The sequence below is a fragment of the Protobothrops mucrosquamatus genome, unplaced genomic scaffold (genome assembly GCF_001527695.2).
Source record: "Protobothrops mucrosquamatus isolate PMUCROS unplaced genomic scaffold, P.Mucros_1.0 scaffold775, whole genome shotgun sequence".
NCBI classification, from domain to species: Eukaryota; Metazoa; Chordata; class Lepidosauria; order Squamata; family Viperidae; genus Protobothrops; species Protobothrops mucrosquamatus.
In genome coordinates, this window is record NW_015387043.1 from 143,168 (window position 1) to 152,581 (window position 9,414).

A 9,414-nucleotide genomic window follows, 5' to 3' on the forward strand; every position below is an offset into this window, starting at 1 on the left:
GTTTAGAATAAGAAAAACCATTTGGTTAAAGTATTTTTGGAAGAACAAACCCATTGATATTCATTAAACAGCCTCTCTCCTTCTTCAATTCCCCACAGTTCTCCTAACAGCTCTATCTTCCATTCAATAAGTACTTCTTCCTTTTCCTCAAATGTGTCCTGAATTCTTGATTGGTAAGATGTCTTTTCCATTTCCAATATTATCGGTCTGTCTTCTAGTTCTTCAGTTGTCTGAATCTGTTGGTTAGTTTCTTCCTTTAGGTCCTCCATCTTTGGATCTGCTTCCTTTAGTTTTCCTTCTATTTTCTGGGTTGCTAGTTCCTTCTTTGTAGTTATGTTTTGGGTTTGTAAATTTAGATTAGAAAATTGTTCTTTTATCTGCTTTGTGTTATTTCTAGTCTCATCACGAGCTAAAGCAAGAGTCTCTTGTATTGATTTCAACATGGAGAGAATTTCTTTCTGATCTTCATCCATGTTTTCTTGGTAGTATATCAAACTGAAGACTTTGGGGACAGGTGTTAGAGATGGTTTTTTAGTATTTAAAGCTGAGTATGGGACATCCATTTCATTTTTTGTAGATGGTCTTTATAATAAAAATTGTTCATCAATCAAAGATTTGTGACCCAAAATATTCCATCATCTCAAGCAATGAAGTGTTTTTCTCTTGCAGGGAAATAGTTCCACAATACAGCGCTGAAAGTCAGTTAATATTTATATTCAAAGTTCAGGGAAGCTGCTTTCAAAATAGTTCATCGCCTCTGCCATACTGATAAGCAGCCCAAATTTTTTTTCCCTTTTCCCAGCTGCATTCTTCAAAAGTGAAAGTTTCCAAGGTCAGACGGCAAGAGTCTTCTCTAAATCTGGGCTTCAAGCCAAGTTTCCTTTAGGCATAACAAATTGTAGTGCCGTAATTTGTCACTAGATGTCATTAGCACCGTTTTCCAGCTTTTTAAATCTAAATTTATAAGCTTTTCAAATCTCTTTAAAAAAAGTCTCAAAAACACTTTTAATCCCCAAATTTCAAAGCCATATATGTGTATTAATTCCAAATTAATCTTTTAATTTTCTGTTTCCCCCAAGTAATTAATTCACCACTTTTCTTTTCCTAAGGGAATGGGGTGGAAATTCCCCTTCCCTCTCTCATCGGGGAGAGTGCTTTGGGAGATTTTTCCAGGAAGAAGTCTTAGAGTCATAAAGAGAGGATAGAGTCTTACCCAGTTTCATCCATGTTGCTGAAAGGTTGCTTGTTAGTGCTTATTGTCTTCAGTTGTCAGCAGCTTCTGACTGGCTATATGAATGTATTCAGTCTTTCCCTCACCGGTTTGGAGGACTTCCTCAGATCAAACGGAAGGGCCACCACCCTCCCGCGATCAACAAGGGTCCCCTCCTTGCTTGTCACCTCTATGGCATGACTTTCAATCCTTTCCAGAGTCCCCAGCGGGGTGAAATTGAACATGAAAGACGGAGCCCCGTCTTCCTGCGCCTGTCCCGCCACGATGTCAAAACCGGAACCTATACTAGCAAGTCTTGATATGTTAACCAGTTTTCTTTGCTTGCTGTTTCTTTTCTATGAAACACTTATTTAGCTAAAGCCCATATATGAGAACTTTTGAGTTACTTTTTAAAAATATATTCTAGTTTTATCTTTTGAGAGATTATTTCCAGTGTATGGAAGAGGAAGGCCTGAAACCATTAGTTACACACCTTTACACTATGAGACCAGGCAGTTGCATTATAGAAACCATTTCATTTTTCCATGTTTACCATTTTTTTGCTAGAAGTTGCAGGAGCCATGCTTCTCCCAACAGGGTAGAATTGGAGAAGAGAATGCTTTGTAAGATAGTGGCTGTCTTAACTACCAAGCTGCTAAATGAAGCAGAAGGTAATGTTTAGGGTTTCTGGGAAAGGAGGTTTGAGACCTGCAACTTTTGCCTTATGGAACCTGCTGTGCCAGTATACCTAAACAACTACAGTTCTTAAAATGATTGTCCTTTGTACTACAGTACAACTTTTAAAATGGACAATTTCTAATCATTGATCAATATTGTAGCTGCAGTTAATTCAGAATTTTCCTATCTCACACATGGAGGGTTTGAAATTAGATTAGAGTGTGTGCCTCAGTGTAAGGCTAACACTTGATTTGTAAAATGTGCCAGGCTCAGTTCTGAACCGGCAGTCTTTGATGGAAAACATTAGTGTCAAGGTGGAGAACCATTTCTCTCTCCTGAAGATCATTTGCCCTGAGATAATACATCAAATACTTGAGCCAAGTTAGTGAGACATCGTCCTCCTGTGCAAAAATATATTTGCTTTTATCACTCAACTCCTCTTTTTTCATAGGCATATACACCAATGTTGTGTTGGCTAGAGAGGAAAAGAAACCCCTCTTTTCAGATCCAAGAAGGAGACTGAAATCCTGTACCTGAGAATTGTTTGAGAGCTGCATCCCATTCGTAGACCAAAGGTTGCCCATCCCTGCCCCATTATATTATTGCTGTCAGTCAGTGCAGGTGTGCACTTCACAGAGCTATGTTGGATCAAAGGTCTGGTTTGGCATTAGGCAATTCCTACAAATCCCAAGAAATGGAGTTCTGGTTTATTGAAATGAATGTATTTGATGACCTACTCTTCTGTTCCAGTACAGTATTTATAAAGTCTTGAATGGCTGGAAAAGAAAATTGCTAGTCAAAGCAATATGTTCAGGATTAATCAATTCCAAAGTTAAAATGTAAAAAAGGCAGATTAAGAATTTAATGGAAGTTGGGGGTGGGAGTCGGATGGCATACAGATGTAATAATTAGATAGATAGGTAATTAGAAAGAAAGAATTTGGGCTATAACAAGACTGAAGGAAATGAAAGATGCACAGGAATGGATCAGGAGTAATAACAATCTACAAGGGAAAAGTAGAGATAAGTCAAGAGTAAGAAAGAGTTTGGGTAGTGAAAATAATAAACTGCTAGTTTGTTGGCACAAATTCTTTGCTTGTGTTCCATCTGTTACACCCATGTATAGTACCAACATCACAGTTAATTAGCACCATATAGTCTTGGCCAGCATTTGACTTGAGAAAGCCTTATTTCAGAACGTGGAGGAATTTTGTGACAATAACAAAGTCCAATCACTAAGTGAGGAACTCGTGGTGGTAATTGTTGATTGTGCTAAATCCTTGGTGTTATCTATTTACTGATCTTCAGCTATTTAAATACCGGTATATCATTTGTCTTGTGTTCAAACAACTGCTATTTAAATAGAAAGAGAAATCTAGAAAGAATTAAATAACCCAAGGAATCATTCTCTTAGTTAAGGAGCCAGGTGAGACCCCTTCTGGGGTCTTAAAAAAATTCCCTTTTTTTCCCTTCTGTGCACTATTCACCAGTCAGTGGGTCAGTGGCTCATAGGGACTGAGAGTGAAAGACAGAATACTTCTTGGCACCGAAGGAGAAAAATAATAACCTGCAAGCAATAGGTAACAAGGAAAGGCTTGGACTCTGGATGTTGTCTTGCAATTGACTTGCTTTTCATCTTTTGTGACACTCCAGTCATTATGCTAATAGAGAACAAGCAGCATTTTGTAAGCTATAGAAAATCTGCAAGATTGAAAGATAGGAAATGCCTGGTGTCTACATTCAGATTACAAGGTTTTTAGGACAATCTTTCCTGATCTTAATTTATAAAGAACATTTGATCTACAAAATCTATCACTCTAACATTAGCTATACTGTTTGGAGCTAATAGGAGCTATAGTCCAAAACATGTGGGAATTCAAGATATTGTAGACTAATAGTCCTTTCTGCACTTGATTATTTTCATATTCTTATACTGTAATTATTTTAGCATTATTGCAGCTTAGCATATTGGGAGAAATAAATTGAGGTATATGTGTTCTCTATTCCTTTTGTACCCAAGTTATCTTAAATTATGATTCTTACAAAATTGATATTCTAGAGCTTGGCTCAGGCTAATTCATCATATGAATATTGTTTTGATGCAAAAATATTTTTATCATTAAACAGAGATGCCTCATTTCTGCAACCTAATTTCCATAATGTTGATGGTAAGAAGCTGTGGCAAATATTTTTCATGTGATGGCCAAGAAAAAAACATGAATGTCTCCAGTAGTCAATAAGACTGCATTCCCCCCCCCACTGAAACAAGTAATTGTGTGCACACAAAACTGAGAGCAGCTTCTGAAGAAGCTGTATAAGTGTAGAAAAAGATGCATCTGCTTTAATAATGCAGAAAGTGGGGCTCCATTAAGTTGCATTGTCATTTCTTTCAATATGCAAATTACAACCTCCCTTACTGCCATTCATCTAATAGAAAATAATCTATTAGTTGGGTAGAAGCATATGGATTTTGGCACAATGCAACAAGCAGACCCTCCAAATCCCTCTCTCTTTACTACTGAGAAGCAAAAACATACAGTAAGTTGGGAACTGAGTCTCTGAAGAAAAATGGAACTGCCTATTTTCCCAAAAGCCTCAGAATTAACTGATTGGAATCCTCAATAAACTGGAAAAACTGATACAGAAGGAAAACTGTTTGGGGGGAAAAATTGCTATTTTTGTAAGAATAGGTTTAAAAAAATAGATGGAAATATTATGTAAGATTATTTTTAATTTGACTAATGTTTAATTTGTTGCCTGTAGTGATTGTCTTTGCACAAGTTCCGTCATTATGTATTTTTGTTCACTTTGGAACCTTTTTATCTCAGGGTGGCTCCAACAGGAAAGACACTAGCATTGTCCTGTGGTCTTCCAAAATTCTATGTTTTCCTGTATAAACTTTTCTCATATGGAGTCTTTTTATATAAAAAAAATGCTATTTGGTTTTAACAGCACTATATTTTTATGTCTTTTAGCACTGAAAGTCTTGCATATGATTACTAAAAGTTAGAAAGGCATTTTTACCTTTTGTTGTTTCCTTTTCAGAAAGAAAGTTTGGTTGTATTTATACTTGGTGAGATTGCTGTGTCTCCCAAAGGAAGGAGAGTTGATTTACTTAGAGACATATCGTAGCTCACTGGTGATGGTACAATATAATTCTTTTTCTTTTTATAATTTTATTTCTTGTTTGACTTGCCAGCATGCTGGCTGGGGAATTCTGGGAATTGAAGTACATGCATCTTAAAGTTCCCAAGGTTGAGAAACACTGCCTTGGGGAACAGAAGGCCTACCTCTTTGTATGCAATTTTTTGTTGTGAAAACCTACGTATGTGAAATTCCTGGAAAATAATTACATTCATCTGGAATAATGTAAGAGAATAGAAGCAGACATCTTGAAATATAAATGAGCTCTGAAGTGAAAAAAAAAACAGCGAAAAAATGAAAACCCCCCCCCCCCCGTCTTATCATTTTCTCTGTGAGGAACAAGAGTCATTTTGGTCTTCACTCTTCTCCTATGAGGATAAGCTAAGATGTACAGCTTTCATAGTTTAGTGAGATTTCAAACCCACATCACCCCTAATTCAGTGTTCTGTTGTTTACGCATAGTGACAATTTCCTACCCACAGCATGGCAAGGGGAAGTTCTGAGTGGTTTGACAGTATCTCTTGTGTCGTCTCCTTAAGTGTTTTAATGTTGGAATTGCCTTAGAATGCTAAATAATTTTAGCATTTTATGTATTATATGTGTGTTCTTAGGAACTGTCTGAATCTATTGGCCTGGAAGGCACATGCATTTATTAAATAATACACAAAATGAGGTGGCCAGTGGAAAAAGGATGGTTTTATAATTGTAAACATTGTACACAATTCTTCCAGGTGACACATAAAGTGGGTTGTTTAATATCAGAAGATCTTTTATTTCCAGATTTATCTTTTATCCAAAATGCTTTCACTCTATTTTTAAATCATAAAAGAGAAAAACAAATTACTCATTCTAATTGGAGATGCATAATCTGGCATTTCCAGACTATGAGCAATACATAAATGTCTTGGGTGCAGTAACTCAAAAAGTTGTAATCAATATATATTTTCGTATAACAGAAGAGAAACTAATTAAATACATTATGAGTGGATATTTTTATTAACTCTGCTTAATGTATTTCAATTCATTGAAATGCAAAGGAATTAAAAACTAATTCATTTTTTGTCATGGCTTCTCCTACCACAGTGATGGTGAACCTTTTTGGAGACTGAGTGCCCCCAAACCCCCCTGCCTCCCCGCCTGTCCTGTTCTGCACCCCGCCTGCTCCACCCCCGGTACCCCGCAAGGCCACCCACCGCCTCCATGGCCCACCACAGTAGATTGCCCAAGCAGCCCAGCAGCGCCGTGGCAACCATGCCATCTGCCCATGCCCCGCAGCACCATCTGCACGTGACGGGACGCAAGGGCGGAGTCTTGTCCCCACTGCCCGGCTGCCATATCCTTGGCTGACCTGCTCTGTGCGGACCACGCTCAGGGGCGATTCTCCTCCAGGGGGACTGCTGGTGAGAAGAGGGCTGCGGGGGGAGGCGGGGCTGGGGCGACTGCGCGTGCCCACAGAGAGGGCTCTGAGTGCCGCCTCCGGCACGCGTGTCATAGGTTCGCCACCACTGTCCTACTACATTTGGTCTATAGCAGCACTTAAAAGGCAGGTATGTCCCAGCCCAGAAAGAACTGGACCCCATGTTCTAAATACTGATCAATGTAGAGGGTTAAGATTATCTCTGAACAAATGAGAAAAAGTCCACTAGCAAGATCAAGAGGAAGAGCTAAGAGACAATACTGTGAGAACATTTAGCTTCCCTATAGCAGATTCTTAGAGGAAGTAAATAAACCTTTTAAGAACATATGTAAAATATTGCTGATTGGTACAAAAATAAGAGGAATTGACCAGTGCAAAAAGTCATGCAGGCACCAGCCTGCTGGGGGAAAAAAGTGAGCAGTTTTATCTACTTTTATATAATTTTAGTTTTATAATTTCTTTACAAAGAAATTGCATTTATCGCTCTTCATAAATGTATTGATAAATTATCTCTTAACTGGGAAACTGGGATTTATGTTTTTAAATCTGACTCATCCTGATGCCTTCTTATTCTGATTTACTATAACTCTGAACCTTAGCCAGCATTTAATGATGTGTTGAATAGGGCCATATCATATTTCAGTTGCAAATACTGTATCTGGACCATGGGTAGATGACAGGAGAGAGCTAGAGAAAACATCTCAATGTGTGCTCTCTCTTTAAAGAGCACAGTGGGGGACTAGGGTAGGCTAAGTTTTATTTTTTTTTTAGCTAGGGCAATGCAGTGAGATATTTGGATTCTGTCTTGTACTTTGGTAGGATAAATGTCTGCTTACCAGAACCAGGACTTATTCTTCACCAGTGTTTTAGTTGGTTGTCCAGTGCATTTTGCTTATATATAGGCATTGTTCACAGCTTTGGAAGAGGGGAGAATAACTTTAAGATGTCTCTTTTTGTTTGCTGAATTGTGCAAATCCATTGTATCTATTTTTAGCTAAATTATGGTTTGTTCGGTTGTTCCAATTGCTTGAATATGTGTAGCACTCTAAACATTCTACAGGGTTCTGCCTGCATAAATTACAAAAAATGTAATTAAATAGTTGATAGTTCAACATGTGACACACTAGCACAGCTTCTGTGAAGCCTGATCTTCTCAATTCTTGGGAGAAAAGCAGGTGAGAAGAAAGGAGAAGAGGGCTCTCTTCTTGAGAAAGCAAGCTCACACAGCTTAAAAATGTGATGATGGAATGGATCATAGATGTGTTTGTGTGTGTAGAAAATTTTCTACATAGTAGAAAATAAGTACAGAGATGATAATTGTGTAATTAAAGTTCTTGTTTCAGGAGGAAAGAGCTGAACTATTGTTCTGATAGACAAGGGAGATGTCTGTTTCTGGTTATGAGCGCAAATGGTGGCCACAGGACAATATGATTTGAATTATTTGGTTCGTTTTAATAACAGCACTTCATATCTGAAGGAGCAGGAGAAGTTGGACTTAGGACATTTGCTTGCTGAGTTGTTCAGCTGATTCTACATAGGGCAGGGGTAAGTCCTGGTGCCAATGTATAGTGGAAATACTTGGTGCCAGAACTGACACATGAATGTGACCACAGTCCAGGGAATTTTATGCTTTCATTAGCCTTTCACCTACATTTACTTCCCCATGGGGTTTGCACTTGTTCTCATTGCATCTTTTAAAAGAAGGATTGGCTAATAATCTATTGTTTTCATTTGGAGCTGGCACTAACAACAACTGACAACACACAAATCTCCAGCATATAGATATTATTCACTGGATCATTTGAACAAAGGAATTTAAATTGGGTAGGCATAATTCTATTTCTAAACCTCTCTTCACCTTTCACTTTGATTGTTAAATATTTAATGAGTTTTCATAATATTTTCAGGAAAGAATTTATTTTCACAATATAATTAAAGCAAATTCTGTTTTAGATTTTGTAGAAAGCAAGACTCTGGTTGTGCTTAATAAGAGGTAGGACATGAGATAAAAGTCATTTTCTTCCAGCTTCTGAACGCTTATTGTTTGATTCTCTAGAAAGGGACCTGGCTGATCTGCTGAATAGTTTTTAATTAATGTTGAGGGATATAATGGATACTGGTTAGTCTATTACTTGATACAAAAAGTATAAAAGAGGCCTTGAATATCTTGCAAACATTTGAAATCTTAAAACAGTGTTTAACTTTTGGTTGTTGAAAAAAATCTCTGCTAGATTAAAGTAATTGTATGTAAGCAACTTGATGGTTTTTACAACATAAGTGATCCCCAAAAAACTTTCTTACGTGATCTATCCAAAACCTATACATTTCTGACAAAAGAAAATGTTATAATATTTTATAACAATTTGTTTCCAGTGGTCTTAAGATCTTTCCAACTATATTCAGATTCTGAATTTCCCAGACTTCTCAGAATATAGAAATAAAACTCTGGATTTATTAATAATACATGAAAAAGTGCTTCAAATGTTGATTCCATAGTTCCAGTCTAATTTTAATTCATTTTGGCACTAGCCAATCATCACCATATGCTGGATATCTTATGCATTCAGTCCCTGTATTGGAGAGTGGAAGAACATAAACTGCATACATCTTCCCTCCAATACAGCCTTCAGCATGTAAAATTGGCCTATTCTGTGTACTTATCTTGAATAGGGATCTTTAAGGTTCCATACATACATGGGTGAGAGAGATAAGGGTCAGAAAATTCAGGTGTCACCTACCCCAGCATCATTTCAAAAGTCTGTGAAATAAAATTAGTGGATGAGAGGAATGCTGTGGATATAATTTACTTGGACTTCAGTAAGGCATTTGATAAAGTACATCACAACCTACTACTTGACAAGATAGAAAAATGTGGGGTAGACAGCATCACCACCAGATGGATCTGTAGCTGGCTGACCGGCCGTACTCAGCGAGTGGTCCTCAATGGAACCACATCTACATGGAGG